At 50.5% G+C, this 9442-nt stretch overlaps 1 long non-coding RNA gene across 2 annotated transcripts; it reads right to left on the bottom strand.

Annotated features, from left to right (window-relative positions):
• Positions 1–561: 561 nt before the first annotated feature.
• Positions 562–4842, bottom strand: LOC144741217 (uncharacterized). 2 transcript variants are annotated; one of them, XR_013589938.1, is made up of 3 exons: positions 4510–4842; positions 2548–2718; positions 562–1034 (listed from the first exon to the last, which is right to left on the bottom strand). It is a non-coding gene; the product is annotated as an uncharacterized LOC144741217 (long non-coding RNA). The 2 variants fall into 2 exon arrangements; XR_013589937.1 differs by lacking the exon at positions 562–1034 and having other exon boundaries at positions 1784–2718.
• Between the last annotated feature and the right edge of the window lie 4600 nt (positions 4843–9442).

Here is a 9442-nt window from a genome sequence, read left to right on the forward strand (position 1 = left end):
GACACACACACTTACCTGGTCAATATTCTAGATATTTTTAAACTATCAATCAGAATTTGTTTAACCAAGAAAACTGTGGACCCGCTTCACCCTTCTTGGTGTCGACAGCAGATCCAGAGGCAGGAAGGCAGGCGGAATGGAAGTGGCTGAGGTGGCTTACAATCGTCATCTGCTGCTGCTGACTGCAGCCAACATCAACATAGGGAGGATAAAAATAAGCAAAGCCAGATTTGCAAAACACATAATGGCAAGCGCACTACAGATGAAGTGCTGGACCTGTTAAACGTAAAAAATTAAATGACGCAATGCTTCACAATCGACTGTCGATGTGATAAACCGTCACGGCTGGCGGTGGTGATTCGATTAAAAACATGATTAACAGTTGTTGTTTTAACGTCTAATTTGTATTTACCGTTTGTTCCGTCTCGTTAATCATAATCACAATAAAACACATTCCAAGTGATTAATAATCTACAACTCGCATCGTAACAACTGCCTGATTACTAATCTAGTATATAATTACAATAACCCCCCCCCCCCCCTCAAATCTCTGCACCTGATGAGTTAATGAGTTAATGATGACGTCACCCTGCTGCTGCTCTATATAAGAACGGGAGACAGAGGAGAGCCTCACCATTCTGGCGAATTGCCCGATGAGTAGGGGGGGGGGGGTTGGTGCGGTGCCTCTGTATCTCTGCTGGTGTCGTGCCAAGTCTCGGCTCCCTGGCTCCCTGGCTTCCTGGCCAGTGGCAGCCTCGCAGGCCCTCGGGGGCATGGCGACCAAGCGCTCTGGGGTGGTGAGCCAAGGTGAGCGGGCCAGTTTGGCTGCTGCAGAGGCGGAGGATGGTGAGGTGGGACTGCCTGGAGGAGGGAGACCCGCAGAGGAGAGGGACGAGGCGCGAGCGTCGACCTTGAGGCGAGCGGAGGAGGACGCCTGGTGGCAGCGGGCGAGGAAGGGAGAGGAGCCGACGAGGAGTGGAATGGTGTCGGCCAGCCCAGGAGAGGAGGTGGAGGAAGCACCGAGCTCGGCGGGGCTGCAGGCGCAAGGTGCACAACGCGACGCAATGCAGGTATGTGCTTGGATCACAAATTCGGATAATACACAATTAACCTCAGAATAAAAACGCAAAAATGCAACAATTCCAAAGAACGAAAATGTAAATATGCAATAAAGTGCCATTATCTGCACGGATAAAAGGAATCAAGATTGAAGAGTATCAGTTTAACATGTAGGCTTTCGCGACCAATATCATACATAATAGTTTTTTTGGGTTATATCGCGTAAATATATATTTATATAAATATCTACGAGGTTAGATCGCATATTTATGTGATCTAACCCCTGACAACGACCTGTATTGTGGAAGAGTCTCTTATGGTCGTTTTACATTTTCGTAAACGTGATTCGTACAAACGGATAAGTAACGTTTGAATTATGTTAATTTGCTTAGAGTCCAAGTTAAACCTCAGTTAGAAACTATAATTGAGCACGGACGTGGCGTGAATGATGGTAACGGCTGCATTTCCCTACTATGGGATGGAAGCACAAACCTCAAACGCCGTATTGAGCGCTCTGAAGCTTTGTGTTTGTGGCACAGGATGGGACCGGGAGTCGAGTCAATTCCACGAGTCAGAATATTTATTTATAACTGGGGAAGGAATCTGATAAGCTATGAAGCTCTTTTTCCTTGATGCCCAGTGCGAGCGTGTCGGCAAGTTACAACAACAAACAAAACACAAACACGACAGGAGTGCGACATAGAGAAACAGGGTAAGCAAGTGGTACAATATAATTAATGTATTTATTAATGAGTTATCGAAGTCTGACTTGTCAACATTAGGCAGCAGAAAGCACAACGCAGTTACAGACCACACCAAGACAGCGCCACACAGCAGTAGCCCCTCAATACAATGGCACATTGACATTGAACAATCGACGAGCAGGTAATGGTCAACGTTACAAATCACATTTGCAAGTGTGACTGTATCCAGCACGAATCTACTGCTTCAGGATCTGTGTTTGAAGGGCAGCAGGCACGGGGTAGCAGGATTAGGGGGAGAGTGAAGTGAGGTTGGGAAGGAAGTCCTCGAGGGCGGACAAAAGTTCAAGACGAGCAGCAGTCAGAATCTTTATATCCTGGGGACGGAGAGGTGAACGCGATCACTTCTAACTGAAGAAAGTCCAAGGTGGGCTTGGGCAGGATGTGGCACGACTCGACGGGATGCTGGCCAACGGTCAAGAATAATGAGCGAGTGGCAATCCAAGGGAGTGGAACGCGTTTTGGAATGCCTCCGCTGAGCAGACGGAGCGACGACATCGGTGTGACACGTTGTCCTGCCCCCATTGTCGTGCTCCCATTTTGCATGTTGTGGGTTTACCCTCCAACACACCGGTGTGCTGAACCAGTAACTAATTGGCACATTTTGTTTACTTGACAAACCTTACTAATTGGCTGTTGGGTGGTGGTGGGTTTACCGACACATCTATATTTACACTATATAAACAAACAACCTTTATTACGGACGAAATCAGGTCGTGCTCGGTACCTGGGTGAATTGTTACATCGCAAGATGGCGGGAGGTGGTCGTGGCTTTGGGGAGGCATTCGTTCAGCTGTGGACCGAGTGTGGTTGATGAGGACAATGAGTCTATTTGTTGCTGTAAGTGTCCACGATGATAAGGCACTCCGACGAGCTCTCCTTTGTGGCCAGGTCACTTCTGAAAAAGAGCGACATAGCTCGGTGAGGTTTGTGTGTGCCCTTGCTATGTGCTTTACCCCAATTACACCTGATGATGAGCGCCTGTGTTGCGTTCGCAACGTCGTTATTTATTTTAATCTGATTTTATTTTATTTGTTAATATTTTATTTCCACATACGTGACTTTACCAAAAACAACAGTATAGGTTTAACTGGTGAAGTAAAAAAAAATTCGAGTGGAATGTTTAGAAAAGCTTCACCAACTACGTTATTTCCTCTGCCCGTGGCTGTCCCGTCTCCTGTCGGTTTTGCGATGGTGCCCCTCGCTTTGCAAACGGAATCACTCCGGTCTCATCCACGTGATGCGTGCGGTGCGTTCCACTCTTTGTTCCGTGCGCGGCGTTTTGAGCCTCATTGGCATTCAGACGCCACACGTACAAGTGGTGCTGTGGCGTGTCGGTGGCTTGTGTCTGTGGTCTGAACAAGTTAATTATTTCAAACAACAAAACAATTATTTCACGGCATTAAACAGGTAATCTTAAATCTGGAATTGTATTTGCACGAATCATTGTCTCGTAAGCTGGAGGGTTTCTTTCCTGTGCGAGTCAAACAAGAAGGTTTGCCATAAATATTTCTATCAACATGACTTCCAGGGCAATCATAGCTACTCAAAGTCCAGCATAAACTGTTATTTATTTTTTGACCGAGAAATCAGCCGCATGAAAGCTGCTCCCGTCGTCTCCCAGGGGCATACAATTCTTGTCCAGACCAGCGACGGAATTCAAAATTTCGAGACCTCACAGAAGAAGACTGCAAGGCTGGAGCCAATGGAACCATTTAGTGCTCCCAATTAAGTTTTGGCTGCGAGGATGTTTCAAGTTATCTCGATCCTTATAAACATTCCCCTGCAATTGCTACTGCGTGTCCTAATGTTCCGACGGTAACATGCCTTGCGAATTACAATACGTTAAAAACCTAACCTTTTGCATAACGGTCAATTAATCCCGATTAGCTAAAGCTACTGGCAAAGGCGTGGCGGTTCCAACAAAGTGGCTTTGGGGAAGGGGGCCACATTGAATACGCACTACAATGACAATAGTTTAAAGCGATTTGAAGCATGTTTCATTTTGGGGGGGGCAGAGCTTTGACCTCATATTTGAGGGGGGTCTGACTTTTTGTGACACCGTGTGGGGAGGGGGTGGTCAAAAATCGTCCAAAATTGCATTGAACATAACGGAACGCGATTTTGGGGGTGGGGGGGGGGGGAGTGGGGTGGAGGTGCCCGTTGCTTGAACTAAAACTGTTATTTACCAGGTAAAGCCACCTGGGAGCTATGAGCTATTTTTCAGAAGCCACATGTGACGACAGCTCATAAAAGTGGCGTACGTCATGGTCATCTTCGGCTGGATAGAGTGTTTCCCACGCAGTGTCTGTTATGGGGGTGGTTTAACCTTGCTTCTTTGGGTGGTGGTGGTGGTGCGTGTGGGTCGGTGGTGGTGGCGAGTCTGCGGGTCTCTGTGTGGTGGTGGTGAGTCCGCGGGTCTGTGAGCGTGGGTGTTGGTCAACTGTGCTTCTCAATGCCCGTCATTGCAAGTTGTTGAAATACACAATGTACTTTGCTGCAGTGCCCTCTGCTACCTTCAACATCAGAAGCGCATTTCAAAGCGCACGATGCAGTAACTCCTTTGTTCGGTGGTTAGCCAAAAGCCGCCGCTGCTGCGAGAATGAGCGGAGTTCGCGTGATGGTTTATGCTCCTTGACGAGATCAGCAGCGAGGTGTCGTGGGCTTTGTGTCATCGAGGCACACCCACCTGGTCTGCGTCTCCACTTGTGCCGCCGTAAGGGGCGCTCCTTACGGCGTTTTTTGTCTTTTTTCCGTTTTCGCAGAAGGGCGGGCAGCGACTTCTTCCGCTTCCTTTTTTTTACGTCCGATTCCAACCTGACGACGACAAGCGTCGAGAAGGGAGGGAATGACTGTGGCCGAGAAGACCTGACGCTTCGGGCGGAGCGACAGACCAGGTAGCTTCCACACAGCGTTACTCAACCGATGAAAAGATATTGCCGTTCGACCCAAGCGCCTCACCCTCGCTGATGAGCGTCACGCTCGGGTGGAAGTTCCCACGTCTGTCGCCGCCGTGTGCCCCGACGACTGCCGCTCCTGCTGCGTCTGCGCCGCGGGTGCCGCGGGTGCCCCTGCGGCCCTTGACGGCGAGGCTCTGTCCGAGCTGCTTGCGCCGCCAGGCGGTGCAGCACTTTGCATCGATATTCAGTTTGATGCAGCACCAGTCGCACTCGGTGATGCCAAACTTGTAGAACAGGTGGCCTGCGTCACGGTCGGCATAGTGGTGGTGGTGGAGGGAGGTTACGATTTGTGAGTATGCAATGGGACACTCCCACTCCACTCACCCCCTATCCACCACCCTCGCCCTACCCACTCCACCCACCCCACCCACCACCACCCCCCCCAACCCACTCCACTCGCCCCACTCACTCCCTACCCACCCACCCCACTCACTCACTCCCCACCCACCCACCTCACTCACTCCCTACCCACCACCACACCACCACCACCCACCCACCCCCAACCCACTCCACCCATCCCACTCACTCCCTACCCGTCCACCCCCTCCCCCCCCTACCCACCACCGCACCATCACCACCACCACCCACCCACCCCACCCACCCCACTCACACACCACCACCACCACCGCCGCAACTCGCAGCGGATGCCGTAGACCATGAGCCGGTCCAGCTGCTTCTTGCCGTGGTGCCCGTGACCCGACAAGTTGCTGGCGGCCTGCACCTCGCGATGGAAGAGGTGGTCCAGGAGGGTGAGCGCCATCTTCTCGGGCGTGCGGCAAGCGGCGGTCACGTGCAGCAGGTCCCCCGGGGCGATGGGGCAGCGCACGCGAAGCTCCACGTTCCACTCGTCGCCCAGCCAAGTGCCATGCGGGTAATCCTCTGCGGGGTTTTGTGAGTGGGTGGAGGAGAGGGTTGGTGAGTGGGTGGGGTGGGTGGAAGGAGGAGTGGTTGTAAGTGGGTGGGTGAGTGGTTGAGTGAGTGGCTGAGTGGGTGGGTGAGTGTCACTCAGCGAGTGAGCAAGTGACCGGCTGTGCGACCGATCACGCGGCAGAGAGCCGCAGACTCAGAGACCCACAGTCTCGGTCTGATTTCTGCGTCCACCCCCCGCCCCCCCCCCCCACCGCCAGCGCTATGCCGGGCAAGGGCCCCGGTCTTGGTGAAGGTGCCGGAGCCGGTGGCGGCGGCCGTGGCCGCGATGGCGGAGGCGGAGCCGGTGCGCCTTCAGGCAACTTTACTGGTGACCTTTGCCGGGTTTCCTTTGCCAAGACGTGTGCATGTGTGTGTGTACGCACAGGACGAGGAGCGGGAGGATGAGGTGGTGACAGCGGCTCCGATGCCGCGCTGGTAGACGCTCATCGCTCGCCCTCCGGCAGCCAATCAGGAGACACCGCCACGGGGGGGGGGGCAGCCAGGGAGTTGTGCGGGGGGGGCGGTGTCAGCCGTGGGAACTTCCACCCGAGCGTGACGCTCATCACGCTCAACAGCGAGGGTGAGGCGCTTGGGTCGACGGATCGGTCACACAGCCGGTCACTCGCTCGCCCGCTGAGTGACACTCACCCACCCACTCATCCACTCACTCACTCAACCACTCACCTACTCGCCCACCCACCCACTCACCACCCCTCTCCTCCATCCACCCACCCACCGACAAAACCCCGCAGAGGATTTCCCGAACGGCACTTGGCTGGGCGACGAGTGGAACGTGGATCTTCGCGTGCGCTGCCCCATCGCCCCGGGGGACCTGCTGCACGTGACCGCCGCTTGCCGCACGCCCGAGAAGATGGCGCTCACCCTCCTGGACCACCTCCTCCATCTCGAGGTGCAGGCCGCCAGTAACCTGTCGGGTCACGGGCACCACGGCAAGAAGCAGATGGACCCGCTCATTGTCTATGGCATCCGCTGTGAGTTGCGGTGGTGGTGGTGGTGGTGGTGGGGTGGGTGGGTGGTGGTGGTGGGGTGGGTGGGTGGTGGTGGTGGTGGTGGTGCGGTGGTCGGTAGGGGGGGGGAGGGGGGTGGGTGGAGTGTGTTGGGGGGGGGGGGTGGTGGGTGGGTAGTGAGTGAGTGGGGGTGGTGGGTGGGTGGGGAGGGTGGGAGGGTGTGTGGGTAGGGAGTGAGTGGGGTGAATGGAGTGGGTGGGGGGTGGGTAGGGAGTGAGTGGGTTGTGGTGGGGTGATGGTGGGGGGTGTTGGTGGGAGTGTCCCATTGTATTCTCACAAATCGTAACCTATTCTATCAACCCTACTGTATGTCACACTGCTGTATATTTACTATACAATTACGATACTATATATTGCCTTGTACATTGTATTAAACATTACAATTTTATACTCTTTATTATTATACATTCTGCTATACCAGTTACTACTGGCAAAGACTAATTAGAGAATCCATTGAAATTGAGAGAAACAGAAATAACTTTAATCGCTCGGACAGCTACAGGCCTAGTGCGGCCTGGAAGCGTATTATTAAATAAGATACATTACAATTCCTTTATAGGGGAAACAAACACTAACTGATTAATAACGTAGCATAATCGCAATAAAACACATTCCAACTAATTACTAATCTACAACTCGCATTGTAACAACTGCCATATTACTAATCTAGTATATCATTACTAACAGGTCCCTGCGGGGTGGGCTGGTAGGAACGAATAACCAAAGAATATAAACATCATGTATTATTACACTTGTTTAGCCAGGAAAGCCCCACTGAGTGTAAAGGTTTTTGTAGGGTCCTGCCAAGTGTTTGCAGTAGGGGGCGATGCTGCTACACCGAATCGGACGATACGAAGGGAGAGTGTGAGGCCTAGTTCTAGGCTTTAGGCCTAGCTGTAGGCGTTAGGCCGCTGTGAGTTAATTTTAAATTTACCTGTTTTTATAATTCATGTAAAAGCTTTAAATGTAAATGTTTCTATTTAAAAGCATCAGGGAATGTAACATTGATAAACATAACTCCCTTGCACACACGCAGGGGAACGATACGAAGGGAGAGTTTGAGGCGTTGTTCGAGGCTTGAGGCCTAGCTGTAGGCTTTAGGGCGCTGAGTTTTTTTATTTAATTTCAAAGTTTTAATTAAAAGCTATCTCAGGGAATTATAAGGGAATGTTACACTTGTTTAGGCAGGAAAGCCTCAGTCTAACGGTTTTTGTAGGGTCAGGCCAAGTGTTTGCAGTAGGGGGCGATGTTGCTACACGGTCGGACGGACGAAATAATCTATTGGTGGCTGGTCCACTTTGTTCCTACCAGTATAACTCCCCCCCCCCCCCCCCTCAAATCGTTGCGCCTGATGAGTTAATGATGACGTCACCCTGCTCTGCTGCTCTATATAAGAACGGGAGATGGAGCAGAGCCTCACCATTCTGGCGAATTGCCCGATGATGCTGGATGCAATTACCAGCGAAACGTCGTACTCAAAAATTGTAAATGTTGTGGTTTCACGCTTCAACACACCGGTGGGCGAAAGCAGTGAACTATTTGTCTTTTGTCAACGTGACTTTTATTTACTGATTGGCTGTGTCGGGTGGTGGAGGGTTACGACACATTTATAAATAACGCGATCTAACCCAAAAACGTTGATTATGAATATTGGTCGCGAAAGCCTACGTGTTGAACTGATGAGAACGATGATGAGCCCAATACGCTTCACGTGTTTTTTTAAATATTTTTCAAGGAAGGCTTGGATCACAAATTCAGATAATACACAATTAACCTCAGAATAAAAACGCAAAAATGCAACAATTCCAAAGAACGAAAATGTAAAAATGCAATAAAGTGCCATTATCTGCACGGATAAAAGGAATCAAGATTGAAGAGTATCAGTTTAACATGTAGGCTTTCGCGACCAATATCATACATAATAGTTTTTTTGGGTTATATCGCGTAAATATATATTTATATAAATATCTACGAGGTTAGATCGCATATTTATGTGATCTAACCCCTGACAACGACCTGTATTGTGGAAGAGTCTATGGTCGTTTTACATTTTCGTAAACGTGATTAGTAGAAACAGACAAGTTACGTTTGAATTATGTTAATTTGCTTAGAGTCCAAGTTAAACCTCAGTTAGAAACGATAATTGAGCACGGACGTGGCGTGAATGATGGTAACGGCTGCATTTCCATACAATGCGATGGAAGCACAAACCTCAAACGCCGTATTGAGCGCTCTGAAGCTTTGTGTTTGTGGCACAGGATGGGACCGGGAGTCGAGTCAATTCCACAAGAGTCAGAATATTTATTTATAACTGGGGAAGGAATCTGATAAGCTATGAAGCTCTTTTTCCTTGATGCCCAGTGGGGGCGTGTCGGCAAGTTACAACAACAAACAAAACACAAACACGACAGGAGTGCGACATAGAGAAACAGGGTAAGCAAGTGGTACAATATAATTAATGTATTTATTAATGAGTTATCGAAGTCTGACTTGTCAACATTAGGCAGCAGAAAGCACAATGCAGTTACAGACCACACCAAGACAGCGCCACACAGCAGTAGCCCTCAATACAATGGCACATTGACATTGAACAATCGACGAGCAGGTAATAGTCAACGTTACAAATCACATTTGCAAGTGTGACTGTATCCAGCACGAATCTACTGCTTCAGGATCTGTGTTTGAAGGGCAGCAGGCACGGGGTAGCAGGATTAGGGGGAGAGTG

The sequence above is a fragment of the Lampetra planeri genome, unplaced genomic scaffold (genome assembly GCF_965212315.1).
Source record: "Lampetra planeri unplaced genomic scaffold, kcLamPlan1.2.h2 scaffold_475, whole genome shotgun sequence".
NCBI classification, from domain to species: Eukaryota; Metazoa; Chordata; class Hyperoartia; order Petromyzontiformes; family Petromyzontidae; genus Lampetra; species Lampetra planeri.